The sequence below is a fragment of the Gasterosteus aculeatus genome, chromosome 7, assembly GCF_964276395.1.
Source record: "Gasterosteus aculeatus chromosome 7, fGasAcu3.hap1.1, whole genome shotgun sequence".
NCBI classification, from domain to species: Eukaryota; Metazoa; Chordata; class Actinopteri; order Perciformes; family Gasterosteidae; genus Gasterosteus; species Gasterosteus aculeatus.
The window spans coordinates 20,490,108-20,508,380 of record NC_135694.1 but is presented as its reverse complement, the minus strand read 5'-3'; the positions used below and the strand labels follow the sequence as shown (position 1 = coordinate 20,508,380).

Genomic DNA, 18,273 nt, shown 5'->3' with positions numbered 1-18,273 from the left:
TATGATTAATGCTGGCTAGTGATGGACAGCTTGAAAAAACATTTTGCCGCGCTGCTGACATGAACACGATTGTTCTCTATCTCCGTACTGATGTTTTAGCATTTACAAATATCACTAGTGGCTACAGTGGCTGCTATTCAGGAGAAAATACATTTTCTTCTCTTTTAAAGAAGATGCAACATTGCATTGGGCGTTCTTATAGCAGAAACCAAAGTAAAACCTAATCAGATCACCTAGATTTGATGATAACTAAAGCCAAGATTAGACCTGCTTACGTACGCTCAGCCAAAGGGCGTCGTCTGTCAGTTATTAAGTATTTTTATTATTTAACTCATGGTTTCCGTGGTGATTCCTGTCTTATTTTGACAATCACCATGTCTCCCTCTTGTTTCAGGCGTCCTGACTTACCTGCCCGCATGCCCTTTCCGATTGTGTCCACCTGCGTCTCGTTGACTCACCCTTAAGCTGTGTGCTCTGTGTCTTGCGTTGTCTTACCCTCGTCTTTTACATTTCTTGATTTGTTACGTTTCTGGATATCATCTCAGCGTGATCCTTCCCCCATTTATGTGTACCGAAGCCTGCCTGTCCTTGACTTCCGTCTAAGAATAAAATCTTTGACATGCGTTTCGCGAGTCGTGCGCTCGAGTCCTATTCTTAGTCCTCTCACACTTCCTCTTCTCTTTAATCAGAAAAGGTATATGAAGCACCAATGACGCTCAGGCGACAGGGTGGACGTAAAAGAGTTGAAAGCCCCACGGCATCGGCTAAATCAATTCATTTTAATATTCACAAACGAGAAGGTTTCTGCCTATTCGTGTTCATTTCTATCATGTGTGATGCATTTGCTTGGAATCCCGGCTGAAATCAAACTCAAGTATTGTTACTAACTGCCCAACCGAATTCAAAAATGTCTTTTAATTAAAGAGACAAGCCCCTGAAATCTTTTTAAACCATATGCCTCACCAATGAAGACGAAAGCCTCTAAAGACAAGGGCAGGGCTGCAGAGGGTAATAGGCAGAGATTTGACAGACTTTGTGTCAATCGAGCTTTATTCCATATTAGGATTATTGTAATAGGATCACTGTTGAACCTTCTGGGAAGAAACAAATTCATTTTTGCAGTGTATTCTGTTCAAATTGTGCAGATGAGAAAAAATAATCACAGCTTACTTGAACAGCGTCATTAAAGCTGCATCACCATGTAGCTAATGAGAATATCTGTAACATATAATAAAGGCAGGTCAATTTCTGTTTGCATTTTACATTTTTTTTACATTTTTCAAAATGTATATGCATTTTTATGGCTCAATGTGTAGTTGAGCAAGAATGGTACCTACACCATCTGCAAGCCTGTCATGGTAATGTATATGCAACATTTATTTAATAAAGCTTTAGACCTGTCAGTGCCAGATGCTTCAACTTAACAGAGCACCAACATCTAGTTTGACAATCAGTCAGTTTCAGCGCCAGTAAGTAAAAATGTGTGCACACTGACTCATCTGATCCTGCTGTTTGTAGGCCGGCTAATTTAGACAGCTGGCGAGCTAATGTTAGCCGGCCTCCGGGTTAGAAGAGGCTGAAAAAGCGAGCTAACCAATTAGAGTCAGTGCACTGAAACTGTTTGTTTCATGTCAGTTTGCAGGATTATCGAGACTAAAGTGAGCTACTGTTAGCCAGCATTTTGTTAACTGAAAATAACCTTTACGTGAATGCCGTAATACCTCTGTTTTCACCACATGAACAGAAAGTTAATTCAATATATTACTTATTTATATATTAGTAAGCAAGATCTTTCCAGGAGAACTTGCCAGACTGCCATCCAATTTGAAATAGATATTGATTATCACGAGAGAATCATTTCTAATCATCATGTCCCTAAGGCCAACATTTCCATTTGATCAGGACTAAAGCATCATCAACGATTTAGATGATATTTGGATTTGTTCATGAGTTTATTATTGATAAGTATTGAGAGTCTAATTCTAATGTATTATCTGCTTATACAGCAGCCTTTAATTATGAGAGTCAACAATAGGAATTATAGTTTTTGATAAATACATTAACAAACTATATCTGCTTACTACTCAATTATGTTGTTATCATGCCGTGTTATAAACAAGTTATTTAATAGTTGTATACCACTAATAAGGCTTACCATTACTGAGGAAAATCAGCATTTGCGGTTCTAGATTCAAGGAGACCCCATAACTGTGAAGAACCACTTGTATTTGTGCTCTAGGGGGCCACGAGTTTTGTTGCACAATTTTTCTACTTCTACAATCCCTCCGGACGCAAAGAGCAGATGAATCAGATACCATGGATGCTCCATCTGCCATTGCTTTCCCATCCTCATCACACTCAAGCCTGATATATCTGGGAATATCCAAAAGGAAATATCACATTATTATAACTCCAATTAACTAAAGACACGACTGCAAACATTTCGTTTAAAAGGGATTAAGGCCTCCAGACTGAGCAGCAGAGGCCTCGAGAAGCACGACTTAAAACAAATCAACTTTTGTTATGTTGCTTCACTACACTCCTGCATGGATTCGCCCCCAATAGTTAACAACATGAAAACACGAGTCGGGTTAAAAAAACGGTATTGCTCAAATTAACAAGTAGAAGCCAATAAAGCAGCCTTAGTGAAGCATCAATGTAGGTTATCAAAGCAGCAGCAGGGATCATAAAGCAGCAGGCGGTCTGAGCAGATAGAAGACATTAGACAAAGGCTCTCAGTCACTGCTGCACCAGAAAATCAATATGTTGCTGTTAGTCACCACTGTTCTCTCTGTTTAGCGCCTGTAGATCACATGGAAACCCCATTATCTTACAATTCTCCTCACCGGCACACAAACAGAATGAGGTGTCTTGACGGCGACTGGCCAGACACTTAAAATCGGTATAGATGAGCAGGTCTGCCTCTGTTGATTTTTATTTATATAAGTGTTTTTGGTAGTAGTGAGAGGGAGCATGTGTCATACTCAGGCCGAATAGTGTGCAGTCTGGTGACACACTAATTAGCGATGATGGAGGTGAAATGCTAGCTGCGTTAGCGTACGTATAGGTGTCTGTGGGCGATGCACAGTTTGAGGGAGCAGTCTGGCAGCTGCTTTGCCTCGAGCTTTAAGCTAATTTAAGAAAAGAATGGCTCACTAGTTAAAATAGGGAGGGCAGCTTTGCCGTGTTGACTTGATGACCCGTTCTCAATGACACCCAAAAATGTGAATAATAATGCTCATGATACTCTTTTTTTTTTATATCTAGGATGAATTAAATGAAGGAAACCGAAAAGGCGATGAAAAAATAATACATAAAAGCATATCTAGAGGGGCGTAATTTAAAAGGAGATTTACTGGATAACATTGAAATAACTAGCTCACGTTCCTCAGGCGGGCACGTTCAATGCTAACCCCCCCTAGCAAAACGGCAATCCGCTTTATTCTTGACTGAGTGAGAAGGAGTGAACAGAGCCCGAGGATCCAGACTCCAAAAGTCTGAATGTGGCCAGAGGCCAGACGTCGCTTTAGCCTACTTTAAATGATCATCGAGAAGAGATGACTGCGAGCCAGCGCTCAACAACATCGCACAAGTTTACGTCACGCTTTAGCCGCCAGCTCGCAGATGCACCGGTGCATCGATTGACGATACTTTTCAAAAAGGTATCACATTTGTCTGATGGCTCCCAAGTAATAGACTGTCAATGTGTGTCTGTGTTCTTGATGGGGATGTGTCATGAACATTTGGCTGGCAATGCGTGAGTCTGACTAATTCATTACCGGCTGTGACAGACACATCCAACTGACAAGCAAATTATTCTCCCTTTATGTGGAGAACGTCTTCATAAGGCTCGTGGTGAGTTAGTGAAATAGAACGGCACAAAAGCATTTGAGATAGGCTACTTTGCAAATCAATACTATTATTATAATAACATAATGCCTTGGGAGAAATATTCCACACTCACTGTGCAGAAAAGGCCTACACTGTAAATGCACATATGCTACTATGTGTGTGTAGACTGTAAGAATCAGATCAGATCAGACTTGCACCAACCTAACCAACCTCATAGAACAAATCCAGGATTTTGCCAAATGCATTTTAACTGAAAGTATTCTGTAAAATCGTGGCTTTATTTCAGCATCATCAACTTTACATCAACATATCGTGTATGTACTTATTTTCCTCTGGATTAATAGCAACAAATCAAACATCTGCTTTTTTTTCACTGTTACGGTTCATTCAATGACTTTTACCAGTTGCCAAAAGACAGTTCTCATGCAACTCCATGTTATACCCACACGGCAAGTGAAACGAGTGAGAGGTCAAAAGGAGAAAGGAGAAGAGCCTGTCATAAAGGAAGCGAGGGGGAGTAGAGACTGGAGACTGTCAGGATCTCTGATCCCCCCGAGAATGTTTTTACCACTGCATGCATCTCACAAGACCAATGCTAGAAGAGATAGAGGGAGGCGCTCGGGTGGTAACAGAGGCACAGGTAACAGACGTGGTAACAGAAGCACAGGTATCAGAGGTGGTAACAGAGGCACAGGTAACAGAGGTGGTAACAGAGGCACAGGTAACAGAGGTGGTAACAGAGGTGGTAACAGAGGCACGGGTAACAGAGGTGGTAACAGAGGCACAGGTAACAGAGGTGGTAACAGAGGCACAGGTAACAGAGGTGGTAACAGAGGTGGTAACAGAGGCACGGGTAACAGAGGTGGTAACAGAGGCACGGGTAACAGAGGTGGTAACAGAGGCACAGGTAACAGAGGTGGTAACAGAGGCACAGGTAACAGAGGTGGTAACAGAGGCACAGGTAACAGAGGTGGTAACAGAGGCAGAGGTAACAGAGCTGGTAACAGAGGCACAGGTATCAGAGGCAGAGGTAACAGAGCCACAGGTATCAGAGGTGGTAATAGGCACAGGTAACAGAGCTGGTAACAGAGGCAGAGGTAACAGAGCTGGTAACAGAGGCACAGGTATCAGAGGTGGTAACAGAGGCACAGGTAACATAGGTGGTAACAGAGGCAGAGGTAACAGAGCTGGTAACAGAGGCACCGGTATCAGAGGCAGAGGTAACAGAGGCACAGGTAACAGAGGTGGTAACAGAGGCAGAGGTAACAGAGCTGGTAACAGAGGCACCGGTATCAGAAGTGGTAAGAGGCAAAGGTAACAGAGGTGGTAACAGAGGCAGGTGCAGGCAGCAAGGGTGACATGCGTGGTAAAGTGGTTTGGGGAATGTCAAGTTAAAGCTCATCATCCTGTAATCCCCTTTCTTAAAGCTGCACCACACTGATAGTTTGTGAAGATGATAAAGACTTACAGCATATGCAGAGGACTTTAAACAGAGTATTTTACGATGTTTCCATCAGTTACCTCATTCCTAAAATGACATAATGCAAGAATATTAAATTATAAAATGAAGCATTCACAGCAATCTTGACATCTAGCCTTTTTCGGGGCCCCAAAAAGTTTTTGCTTGTCATGTCGGGGTTAAGATCAACGCTCGGCTGCTTTGTTCTACAGTTGGGATGTTATGTACAAAATCGGGTTGCAACCAGATCTGTTCCTGAAGCTGAAAATCAACACTGACAGACATTGTTTTGTTTCAAATCAAATGTGCAGGAATGGGATCAAATCAAAGTCACAGGCTGACAGTTAAATACTACACACAAGACATTTACACAATAATATGTATTATACAGTCAAGGCTGGAGGGTGGTGGAGGCAGGTGCGGGCAGTTACAGTCTCCGTAACCGTGTGGGCAGATACATAAGGACTGTGCTGGAGAAGTGGTGTGAGATTTAAGATGAAGTAGCACGAGTTGCCACAGAAAGGTGGGAACATTGACTTATATTAGTGACAAAAAGTGATATGTAGATGGGATGAGACAAAGATTCTGCAGTGCACCTACAGATGTAACGTTATCTGTTAAGGTTCATGGACAATGGCAGGTGGGAATGAAGGGGAGATACCTGGACAAGTGAAACTAAGGCATTTATCATTTGAGGTGAGAAATATGTGAGGTTGAGCAAACGTCTGAATATACAGTCTTTATGAATCAGAACGATTGAAGTTTATTATGGAGAGATTTTTTTAACCTACTCGGTTTACCTGGTAATAGCTATTCAAAGCTACAGCCTCCTTTCCTTGACACAAGAACATGAGTTTGACTTTGTTTGAAGTGGCAAAGATACCAAACATATTCAATTTAATTAAAAACGAAAATTTACACAGAATTATTTGCTATATTTAGGCCTTTGAACTTTTCCGACCATGACAACAAATATGAGATGGATCCCCACTATTACACACAGTCCTAGCATTGTTACACATACAGCTGTATATTTCAAATGCATTTCATTTTGATTAAAATAATAATTTCAATAAAATGTTGTTTAACAACATTTTCACTCAATTTATAATTAAATAAAATGAATAACAATCGTTTGGCTACTATGATCATTATGCTATTCAAACCATTATCAACAAAGCTTTTCATAATAAACAGTAAGTTCGTACCATAGAGCCCTCCATATCAGACTACATTGTATATGATGACTCTTTAACATCGGAGATGCAACTCATTATGTGTTGAACAGATATACAGATGAACAACTTCAGGGAGGCCGCATATTTTATATTGAATAATGTAGAATATTGAAAGAGCCTTGCTGATATATGCCTTTGTTCAAATATGATGTCATTATAAGAAGAAACTTTGAACAATGATGAATAAAATAGGAATAGCCGATTCACATAATCACATATATTTTGGACACTTTGTAGATTTGTACCTAAGTGCTATAGTTATACACTGTAGTACAGATGTTTTCTGAATATCGGAAAAATATATATATTTCAGAAACGATGGGACAACGTGCATCGTTTCTCCTCTTTGGCAAGACAGATAAAGCCCATTTTTAAAGTGTTCATGTGTGGAGTTTCTCTGCAATAGCCATTCAATGTAGCGTTAAACTGCACTCACTGTTACTGTGGTAACTGCAGGCATTGACAGATCAATTGAATCTATAATCTTAACGATGGCAAATTGAAGTGTTGTTGGTTCATGACCATATCTTAACCATAGTTGCTTCAATCAAAGTCTTGATTAGTATTATTATATTTTTCTGTCATTAACCAGGCTCAACCAGCAGGTTGCCAACAAAACACTCCCAGAAGGTACTTCATAGACATTCCTGACAATGTCTGAAAATATGCAAGATGTTTGCTAAATTTAAGGCAAGAGGATTTACAGTACTATTGTAGATGCAACATGATCATGTGTTATTACGCAAATTAATAAATACAGAGGGCCAATCAATTATAATTTCATAGTTTATCTACAGAGATAATACAGGCTGCTCTAACATCATGTATGTGGGGGCATCGTACAGGTGGCATAAGGATTCTAGATGCACGGCATAGGGGAAACATTGCAAATTTTGAAACAGAGGATCAATCACAAATTGGAAGCCTAAAGAAAACGTTGGTGGAACATAAGCCTGCTTCATCGTCTCAGACTGGGAGAATGTTGACTCAGGATCATCATTCCTTTGAGTAAATACATACAGTTTACTTTGGCATGCTATTCAAGCTGCCAACAATGCTGGCTAAATGTAAATGTTGCCTTGTGAGGACTGTCACGTTCAGTGTGCCTCTACTGTTGGGCTAGCTGCGTTGATGATGCGTTGGATTAAGGCGCCGAGACTCGCCGTATGCAAGATGCTTTCTGCTGAAATAATTATTAAGCCCAAAAGAGTCAAAAGGTTTCCTGCATTCCAAAGATAGTGAGACTTTATAGCTCGCTAAATTCTGACAACGTGAGATTTCTCCCATAGTCTTTGCATAATAATTGATCTTTTGAATTCTGTTCATTAACGGAATAATCCATAAATGTTTGTATTTGACAGGGAACATACAATGTGCTTGGTCAAATATTTCAACAATAAGTAGATAACAACATATTATTATAATAATTTGTTTTAATAAGCTGATAACAAAACCCCAACGTAAAATTAGACATCATGCCTCATTTAGCCTGACAGCCAAATATAAAACGTCAAATGAAGGAGTGCCAATTAATTGACAGAATGCTACTTGCTAGTCCTCAGAGGTCAGCGCTTTTTAAACATGGACTCTTCTTTTTTTAGAGGAATGGAGCATTGAGTTGTTTAAGGTAGGGCACATGCATGCCATCGGCTGATCAGTATCAACTGACTCCTACAATCACCTTTTAGAGGAAAACAAGGCAATTAGGTGGTCCCGATAATCCGACAAGCACTCTCGCCCCCGTGATTATTCATGTCACTTCTTCCGGTACAGGGTCGTAGCCTGCACGTACGCTCCGATGCTGCTTGGTCATCTGTTAAGCACCTTGAAATGCAGTGCATTTTATCTGCATATCATCTATTTGCAACAAATCGCACTGAATCCTTTGATGTACGTAAGTGTCTGACTGAACTGCCTGACTTTTTGCAGGAGCGCTGAACAAAGCACCGGTTTTAGCACTCCACAACCTGCTACAGCCTGCAGACCTCACTAAAACTGATCTTCGTATTCATCAAGTTCAACTGGTCGGATGGGGTGTTGGATAATTGAAAGTACGCTACGATAAATGTTTAATACTGTATTGAAACAAGCCTACACAACCAACAGCTATTATTCATGGGAAAACAGCCAGATACAAAAAAAATAAAACAAATGACTTTTTCATAATAAAGCCTGACATTTTTTTAAATTGAAAAAAGAATTGCATTGAAAAAAGGAAATGACTAGAATGAATTTTAATTTGGGATTTGATTCATTCTTCCATTTTTTCCATTCTTTCCTAATATAATAGTTTGTAACACATTGCATGCTTAATTACAATATATATATATATATATATATATATATATATATATATACACACACATATATATCCGGGCATCTGTTTCCATCTGCATTGCTGCCGGGCCAGGCTTTTATCCAGCCCCCCTTTCTTCTTCCACTTGCACCAGCCTGCTGATTCTGCTTTAGCCTGGCTAACCTGCAGGTCAACCTTTTGCACTGCTGATGAGTATTAATGTTTACTACCATCAAACTAGAGGTCTTGGCCTTTTGAGAATTAGAAAGCAACCCTGGTATTTGCTGGTTCATTTGAAGAGAACATACCCGAGGGCCCGCAATGAGATCGCACAAAGATGACTTCTGCAGTGATCTGGAATCCCCTCAACTTTTGACTTTAGGGTATGAGATACTAGGATTAACTGTCATTGACTACAATAGATACTTTCTTTAATTTTTAATTTCCAGTTGATGTATGTTAATCTTTACTCATATATTGGACCTATTACGTCTCTAGCTTTATAGCGCATTGGCCACAATGGTGCGTTACCATTCACAAGACAGGAAGGACATGCTCTGTGTATTTTATTTTTTCACTGGGCTACACTTAATTTCTGCTCGAGAGCTAAAGAGTAGGTGGGGGCACGGTGATTAACATTTCCTGTTGCGCATCTCATTAGGCATTAGAGTTTCTCACTATTTCTTCATACTGCAAGATTAACTGGCCATTATGCTCCCATCTGCAAATGTAGAAACCATGACATTTAATTAATAATAAATGGGCTACCTCCCCGATGTGTCACCGAGGCCACACCTCAAACTGCATACCTGTCCATTTCATGACAACACTGCCCACATCTTTCTAAAGAGCAACAGCTGCTTAATGCGTGTGCTGTGTCATGAGTATTGTGATTTACGATCCGGCAGTTCAATAACAAACTACCGCTGCTTGGAAATAACCGCTTTCAATTTCTTAAAGAGGACATGCAATGGCATATTTGAATGCCAGCTCGGGCTTGTGTAACGCTGCCCACAACATATCGGGGAACTAAGTGTTACAGCTGCTTAATGGATCATGTCTGATGAATCGAAGGGTGGAACTTTGCAATTCAGGAAAGGTCGCTTGTCTCGTTTTAATTGGCTTGCTTCTCTGCTGCTAATAAAATACATTAAATTTAGCTGACATTTTAATGGCGTTTGGTGGGATATTCTTTGCACACTTTGCAGCTCTCACGCTGGGGTATCTCATTGATGGGTGCTATGTTAGGTTGTTCTAAGAAGATGGTTACCATGGTATTTCCCAGGTTTACTTTGCTTACGGAGGATAGGTCAGGTCAAGCTATTCTCCTGCTTTTCTCCCACTTGGTCGTGACGTGACTGAGAGCAGGGTCATTTTAACCTTCTGCTTCTCTGACTTGACATCTTCACACATAATTAAAATCTCCAAGCTCATCAAAGCAGCTACAGCATTAAGCCAGGACACAGTAAATGTTGTGTGTAAAGATGCTGTAGCTTATTGTATCATGTACTGTATGGGCAATAACCAAGCTGGTCACTAGGCAATATGGGCTGGATTGTAGTGCTGTTTGGGTCATGGCAAGATAACTGTGACTCAAACACAAAAAAACATGGCAATGTTCCAGAATTTAAGAAGTCATATGCGTTTGTTTTAGTGCAATAAGCGCTCAGCTTTCTGGACGGCAAGTCAATGGTTGTTGCCCATGAAGCAGTTTTGTCCAATCCCAATATGAGAGAACTCAGTCCAAAAGACAGATTTTGAGGAATGTTCCTGATACATATCTGAGGGCTCGGGGTAGTCCTACACTAAAAACATTAGAGAGGAGGGCTGTCCTGGGGTCTTTTAGAGCACTTGAAACACTTTTTGTAAGTGCCAAACCCTGCAGTCCCTCCTTAAGGGACTGTGCCACAGTTTATAGAGTAGTTACGTGAAACACAGGAACAACAGGGGAACCAATTTCCTACATCAGTGTTATGATTGGAAAAGTACAATCATTTTTAAGTATTCATTTACTTATGTGTCCTAACTTAAATGGCTAATCACACAGCTGACCGTTGCTTTATGTGATACCCGTACTTTATCACTTAAATTCCATTTTAACGTTGCGGCTATAGAGTGTACAATGTGTTTGGATCACTATTACACCAATTTATTTGCTAGTTAATAATACTTGACTTGACTTTACCAGTTGTACCTGCAAAAATGATGGTGGGTCGAGAACAGAAAATATCCCCTGCCTCACATGCCTCACACGTGAGTCACATGCTGTTCTTACATTAAAATTATATGGCAAAGGCACTTTTATTGCATCTGTATTATAAGAGAATATTTAATTACATGAGAATATGTAATACTTTTTATTAGCATATTTTTCAGTGCAAACTCTTTTCATGTAATCATAATACTGTACACCTATTAATGCTTTTTGAGTTATGATTTTCTTTTTTTACAGAAGAAGAGAAGATTATCTGGTAGCAGCAGAATTTCCAAGGACTCTAAAAGCTCTAGAAGTCATTTAAGCATTTAAAATGCCCATTGTAAAGCTATCACCAATATGCACCCCAATCATATAAGGTACAGACCCAGTAGCTTGGTGGGTGAGTGCAAGCTGCCTGTGACCTATGCAGAACCCCAGCAGTCTGAAATCATACAGTAGGTCTTCATATGTACTTTATCCGTCTTGTTGATTCGGTGGAAAAGCAAATTGTGTTCATAAAAGAGAGAAACACGGACTAGACAGGGCTATTTCATCAACTACCAAATTACTATACATGTATATATCAAGAATACTGTGTGCACTTTCATCCACAACCATGAACCAATGTAATTAATCACAATTACAAGAACTCCCAAAGCTGGAATAGTGAAATATCAAGATAAAGTAATTTGACAGTTCCTATAAAATGCTGGTCCTTTGAGCACTGGCATTTCACAAGGCAGCCAAAAAACGCTATGTATAGCTAGAGCAGATAAACTACAAAAAGCTTGGCATAAACCCTGTCCTCCTTCAAGAGGGCTCCGATGTTTATCATATTTATGTAAGAATATCTTTATGCTTGAATATCTCACTGAACACCTTTCGAAACTTCACCCTGGTCACCTAAATGTATTTTATTAAACATCAACAACAACATTTTATTCTGGATTTCCAGTCGGGTTCATGTTGCCATCCAATCCATTAAGCTGCCGTTCTTTCTATTTTCATTAGGGCCCAAGCACTAACCAAACACCATATTAACATGCAAGGAATTATTATTTATGCAAAGTAATCACCTTTTTGAGGGGCTCGACTTACTCGAAACATATTGATAATCTGCACACACACCGCACGGTATACCGTAAACCCGACAGGACATATAATGTGCTCAGTCCTTCTTGGCCCTTACCATACTTCCTCTAACTTGTCCAACAGATTTAACCTGAATTATTTCAAATTTGGTCAGTAGAGTCGATACCTTTCAAACTAAAACTTATGCGTTTTCATACAATATTGAATACAGTAAAAATACAGCAAAAGGTTACCGTTCCATTGTTCTGGGTTAGCCCCGCCCCCTTTTAGTGAGGCTCTTTTGCGACTGGGATTCCATTTATCTTGTCTTGTGGATACCAGGCAACATCGTGCTCACCACAATATAATATATTTGCTGTGATTTAATGGATACTGTGCTATGGTGACGTTTTAAGTCATAGTATCTTTCAAAGTGATAAAAACAATGGTGGCAGTTTTAATGGTTGAAGCATTTGATTACAGGACGTGTGATGTCACTGCACTACATACTTCCATAGCAAAGGATCACCCGTCAATATTATGTTAACATATATCTTACAGACCATGTTGCTGGTGAGTAAGATACGAAATGGATCCATTTCAGAAATAGTTCATCAATTTATTATCTTGGGAGGAATGGAAGTCTTCAATGTTCCCAAAAGACTTTCAATTTGGGGGTTATGAGTACATCTCTGCCAAATCATTGCTCTATTTTCATTGACAACATTAGGATTTGGCCCATGCGCTTCTCAGAAATATTCAGCCATGTTCTTTTCTATACGAGTAAGTGTCCAATTGCCATTTACCAAGTTGACCTGACGCCGGCTTAAGAAAGCAATCACAGCTATTCCAACAGTACGCGAACACGAGTAATGCCAAATTCTGCAAAAGTCCACAAAATCACTTTATTGGTTTTCTAATGGATTTTAAATGTCACTCATTCATTGCTAGATGCTCAAAATAGGTGGGAGAAACACATTCATTTCCCCCAAAACTGAAAATATACCATTTCTCATCCACAACCTGTCAGAACAGAGGTCCTGTTGTCTGCCATTAACTGAGCACTGCCCAACCACCACTGAATATTAATGGAGCCTGTCCCTGGATCATCGGCGTGTGTGCATTTAATTCACAATCCGATCTGCATCTTCTAGGACACAGGCTGTGCGTGTCTTTTTGTGCACACTTTGTATATGTGTGTGTGTGTGTGTGTGTGTGTGTGTGTGTGTGTGTGTCATACGAGAGGACATCTCCCGAGTTCAAGGCCTGTCACACACTCCGGTTGACATTAGTTGTGTTGCAGCACAAATTAAGCTGTAATACAGCAGTCAATAGATGTAATAAAAAGCATTTGGAAAACAATCCTCGCCCTGGGAAACAGGACACCGCTGGAGCCCAATGGAGAGGAGCAGCACCGGGCTGACTGACAGCCTACATGATGTGCTGATTCCAATTAAATCACACGGATATCATCTTGTTAGCAGCTTGGTTAAAACGTCAGAATACCAATTTTTGAAGGCGCAAAGTCGTGCTGACCGATCATGCTGAGATGTGACAGCTTACAAACAGGCAAGGCCAATGCAAGGCTCCCGCTGAGGGGAAAAAAGGGGGAAGAAAATATGTGCGGTTCCTCCTCGCGTCTCGTGTGTATTCAAGAACACGACGATAGCAACAAAGTGGCACAACGATTAACGCCGGACTCTCCTTCCCCGAGTGTGACAGTGCGTCAAGATGGATAACTGGATAACGTGCGCAATGTGCAAAGTCACCAAAGCGTGCAGATTGCGTACACGTAAAACCCACGATGGACAAAAAAAAAAAAATCTCCAGTCACGTTTAGGAGGGTTAGTGGTTTGGACACACGGCTTACCTAGAAGACGCGATGCAGGCACTGGAACTGTGATGATGCCGATGACGACGGCCCGTCCATCCAAACACGAGTCTCGCCTCCGAACCTCAGCCGGCGTGTTGGTGGTGGGTTTAACTAGGCCATTTCTTCCCCCGATCGCAGTTATTTCTCAGGAGGGTAACGCGTCGCAGGCTTCCGCACATCAGCGCACCTCCTCGGTGGTGTCCGTCTTTCTCCGGCTTTTCCCCCCAAAAACACACCTCATACTGCCCCCCCTCCGCCTCCTCCTCCTCCTCCTCCTCCTCTCATCCCTCTCCGACAACACCCCTGCTATGCTAATTATCCACAGATGTTTGACTTTTATAATGTTGGGAGATGCAGCAGCGAGTATGATTCAAACATGGGGGGGATGGGGGGCGAGAGGGGAGGGGGGGGGGGGGGGGGCTCACAGTAAAATAAAATGCGTAACGCTATAGCGCCAAGACTCTGCGCGATGCCTCAACAAAAGTCAACGCAGTCATCTGTCCTCTTGTCCACGTTTTTCCATGCTGATAATAATCCACGGTTTGCCCCCCTGCACCGACCCCCTCCACGCCCCCCCCCCCCCCCTTCTCCGACACGGCACAACGAGGGTCTTCCAAAAAAGAAAAGATGTGAAATAGCCCCGTGAGACACCCCGGGGAAAGGCGGGTGTCCGATCGCGTCTCTCCGCGCTGTCTTGGTTTCACTTGACGCGTCTGATGCTCCGAAAAGAAAGAGGCTCAGGCGGAGAAAACGGCGCGCGGTGATCTTCAACTATTTGGATGCGGTGATATTATTTTGAAGCCCGATGGCTGCAATGAAAAGGATCCCACGACTTTCTCTCCCTCCCTCTCCCTTTCTCTCTCTCTCTCTCTCTCTCTCTCTCTCAGTGCGGTTTCATCGCCTCTCTCGCTCATAGGACAGATAGTTCAGTTGTCATGACGAGGAGGTGCGACGCATAATTCAGTGAGCGGCCGCTCGCGCCGCTGAGAGCGACGTGTGAAAGGAATCAGAAATAAATCGGCCTTTGCTCGGGGGGTTCGCTTTGATTGCTTTTGGATTGAGGAGCTGCACTCGGCTGACGTCACGTCTTTTTCATTTTAACGCCAGACATCTGTGCGTTTCACGCCGTTAACATGTGCGATTGGTTGAGAGGGTTTGTTTTTCCTTCACATGACAATTTTAACAGAGTAACCACCTGCTCATATCAACGTTTTTTAACTAAAAATGCATAACTTATATTTGATTGAAAGTAGTTCCTTATCGTGTCTTGTATTTTGTTCATATTTAATAATATGTAAAGATTGACACACATAGACTGCTGGTTGAAAAACACTGCAATTGAATATTGCTATGGGCTGATCTGGAAAGCATGTGACTGTATGGAGGCAGCTTCCGTCTGACGTCAAAGAAAGCTGCAAACACAACTCGAATTTTTCTAGCTATTCTTCAATGTACCAACTTATTGGGTAACTATATGGCTCTCTCGCAGCTAAATACACCTAAATTCACCAGCCAGAGACGAAGTCTGCCTGCTTGTATCGTTTGAGCAGGGAGAGTCAACCGTAGAGTTGCAGGCAATGGAACCACACTGTTTATCCCAACAACTGACCAGTTACCAGACTTCACTCTCCCCAAAATGAGTGAACATTAGTGATTCACACCGGAAAGTGAAACCCAACCTAAAACCAATCGTTCACGCTGCATTTCAGCTTGCGTCGTTGCACTGTGACTATGGCCTTTAGCAGGTGGATTGACCTCTTTGGATTGAGAGTTCAAGTACCGTGGACGGAAATAAGACGTAGCACGAGATCCACCGGCGGATCGGTGTGACGTCCGCAGTGATCGAGGGTCAGGAGGAAGCTGGGTTTGAAGGTGACACTCTCAATTTACCCGTCATCAATCCATGCTGAGACACTGCAACTCTCATCCATGGTCGTCACCAGTGAGAGGATGAAACCAGTCAGTCGCAGGCAGAGGGACTGAGTCGAAAGGGACAAAGGAAAGAACTTAGAGCCAATGTGACTGTGTGCTGAACACAGCCAGTGGAGGCGGTTTAGCCATTTGATGAGGTTGCCTGTGGGACACTTGACTGGACGTCCACCCACATGTCCAACAGGGAGCTGATCTGGGGAGGACGTTGAGCAAACTACAGGGATGGAGGAAGATATCTTACTTAGTTTGCTTCTCATACAGTCTAAACTATAAAATGCAACAAATCATTTAGCGTTGATGTAATGAATGCAATTTTTATTCAAAATCTTACAAAATGAATGTCAATCAAAGTGTATTACATAAACGCTATCCTTATATGTACAGTGATACTAAGTGTAATTGAGTGTGCCAAAATACTGTGTCGTGAAATGAACCAGGACAACGTATTAAACTGAATTATTATAATGTCAAGAGCACAACATTGTTTCTTTGTTAAAAACTTTATTATGCACCAATTCATCTTTTAATATAAAATAGGCAATACACTTATCTGCTTTTGCTTGACAGACATTTGATTTGCCTTTTTTAATATGTATAATTATTTGGGATGAAATCCACAACAAAACAAAGATCTCTAATTGCGTAGAGGGAATTTTCTTTATATCCAGAAGACGAGTTAAAAGGCAAACATGTCTTCTCTCTGATTTGGTAACATGAATTATGACTCTGAAGCTCTACATTTTTTGTTAGAAGATAAAGAGCACAACATAAATGTAGAAGACAAAGAATATAAACCAAAAATCCTTATTATGAAGTAAGAACTGGATTTTTGTCTGTTTGGAGTGATTGTCTCCTCTGGATTGCATCACAGCATCAAGCTTTTCCTCATCCCCAGACTCAGATGGGAGAATAGGAAAACTTTGCATTCAGCTGGGGGGATATAAGCTCACTATTGTGTAAAGCAATGATATGAGTGATGCTCCTGATGCTTTAGGGTTGTAAGAAGAGGCCCGGGCAAGTGATTCAATTGGTAGAATGAACGAGGAGAACGCCTTTGACGTATGGATTCTGATGCGCTAAAGTTTACACTTAGTGCTCAACGTTGTCCGGAAAAGCCAATATCAAGAATAACGACACAATTTGACCGAACCTTAAGCCAAGGGAGGTTCCATACAAACGATAAGCGAGGAAGTTCATCCAGTCCAATCTACAGGAGACGACATTTACAAGCCCGATAATCTTTCTACATTTCTAGTGTTACCAAAAGGGAACTGTCAGGAGAATATAACAGAGTAGAAGGTATAATGTAGTAAAATGGTACCATCCAATAACAATTGCCAGTTCATTTGAACTTGAATTGAAAAATAATCTAAAAAGAGTTTAAATGAATGAAGAACCGTGAAGCGGTGAGCTCAACCTCAGGATCTATGTGTTTCCCCTCTTCAGTTGTTGGAGAATAGCTCACTCTGCTGGATTCAAGCTACTATTGCATCTGTGGGCACTTAAAGCGGCACTTATGCTGTCTGACATTGTTGATTTAAATAGAGAGCCAGGTAAAGTAAATAAATTAGAGATGCAAACTCAATATTTCAACCCGCTCTGTCTGCAGTCTCTCATCCACAGCCGCCATGATTCAAAGAAGCTAAAACTAAAGTGGTCTGTATGAACTCTAACGGTTATGTCATATCTAAAAAACATACATCTAAAAAAACTTGCAAACCACACGACTGGCAGAGACGAAAAAGGTCAAGGTTGTGTACATTGGTTATCTGCAATTGGACACCAATGTGCATGTCATTTTATGTGGTGTGGCAGGAGATTGGAGAACTTTGATTCGCAGCGACCCACCGTATTGAGGATTCAGGATATTCAGTTTTTATTATAGTCCAATGTTAAGTCAAATAAGCGATTATTGACGCTTTATTGTGTTATTGCATGTCTATTGTCTACTTTACGCTGAATGGGAAGCTAATTTACTAAACGAATATTGTGTTGTTTTGAAGAAGAATTAAAATTAGCGACCACATTTTTACTGAGGTAATACATCAACTGTATATTCATTTTTTTTTCATAGAATCGGATTAGTAATACATCAGGCTTGATTTGTCAACCAGAGTCGTCGGCCCCCTTCAGCGATTGCGAATGTTTTTTAAGGAACTTACTTACTTCAGACTCCTGGAGAACATGCGCTAAAACTGTGAGATGTTTTAAACAATTTTTATGATGAATCTTAACTTTGGACTCTCATCCAAAGCAATACAATACACCAATATGTTGTCCTGTCATGTTCTCATACAAGCTAATTAAGAGACAAGGGGGTCTTTTCAACCAGTTTTCTTAAACCAGTAATTTTTA

The 18,273-nt window shown here is 41.1% G+C and overlaps 1 protein-coding gene across 1 annotated transcript in view; it reads right to left on the bottom strand.

Annotated features, from left to right (window-relative positions):
- The window catches only part of nlgn2b (neuroligin 2b), a 49,225-nt gene extending 34,929 nt beyond the window's left edge, over positions 1 to 14,296 (bottom strand). The window contains exon 1 of the mRNA XM_040179585.2: positions 13,984 to 14,296. The gene's annotated coding sequence lies outside the window, so the exon portion shown is untranslated. The remainder of the gene's footprint in view (positions 1 to 13,983) is intronic.
- Between the last annotated feature and the right edge of the window lie 3,977 nt (positions 14,297 to 18,273).